Raw genomic sequence first — 1,192 nt, 5'->3', positions numbered from 1 at the left:
TTTCGGGTTGATTGAAGAAATACTCAATAACCCGATTAATTGAAGAACAAGAATGAAGATGCTTTGAAGAATGTTTTCAATCTTGATATGTGCACTACGAGTTTTTAGTAATGTCATTTGGTTTGACTAGTGCCTCTGCCACTTTTATGAATTTGATGAATAGAGTTTTCAAGCCCTACTTGGATTGATTAATCATTATCTTCATCGATGATGTTTTGGTTTACTTCAAAAATGAAGAAGAGAACACCTAATATCTTAGAGTAGCACTACATACTCTTTGAGAGAATAAACTTTCTACCAAATTCTCTAGATGTGAACTTTAGCTTCGAAAAGTGTGATTTTTGGGAAATTATTAGTGAAGTTGTACTTTTTGATGATCTTATAAAGATTAAGGAAATAATAGATTGGTTTAGGCTGGGCACTATCATCAAGATTGGTAGTTTCTTTAGATTAGCTAGATATTATAAGAGATTTGTTGTAGGTTTCTTTTTTATTACGACACCTTTGTAAAGATTAACTCTGATGGCTGCTAGGTTTGATTAGTACGATGCTTGTAAGTAGAGTTTTTAGAAACTCAAGCATTATTTGGTGACAACCCCAATTCTTGCCATCCCCTTTGTCAGACATGAATTTAAAATCTACAACAATGCTTCACATCATGGATTTGGATGTGTTCTAATGCAACATGGTAGAGTTGTAACTTATGTCTCTAAACAATTCAAAGTGATGAAAGGAATTATCCTACCCACAATTTGGAGTTAACTACAGTTATATTTGCACAAAAGATTTGGAGGCACTACATTTATGGTGTTTCTTGTGAGATCTTCATAGATCTTAAGAGCTTAAAGTATATTATCACTCAAAAGGAGTTGAACTTGAGGCAAACATGATGGCCTGAGTTGATGAAGAAATATGATTAGAGATCCAGTACTACCACCCGGTAATTTGAACACAATCGCAGATGCCTTGAGTAGAAAATTTTCAACGAATGTAGCTTGGATGATCACTCAACAGCACGAGTTAGCATGAGAGATGGGGTGAATCTAACTCGAGATAATACTGATAAGAGCTAATTCTATCATATTTCAACTACCAGTTCAGGCTATATTTGTGGAATGTATTTGCACAACTTAGATGATGAATACAAACTTACTAGAGCTTAGAGAGAAAATAAGGAATATATTGAAGCTTA

Source organism: Phalaenopsis equestris, unplaced genomic scaffold (genome assembly GCF_001263595.1).
Source record: "Phalaenopsis equestris unplaced genomic scaffold, ASM126359v1 Scaffold000117, whole genome shotgun sequence".
In the NCBI taxonomy this organism is placed as follows: domain Eukaryota; kingdom Viridiplantae; phylum Streptophyta; class Magnoliopsida; order Asparagales; family Orchidaceae; genus Phalaenopsis; species Phalaenopsis equestris.
The sequence above is the reverse complement of the archived record's forward strand: the minus strand, read 5'-3'. Positions refer to the sequence as shown.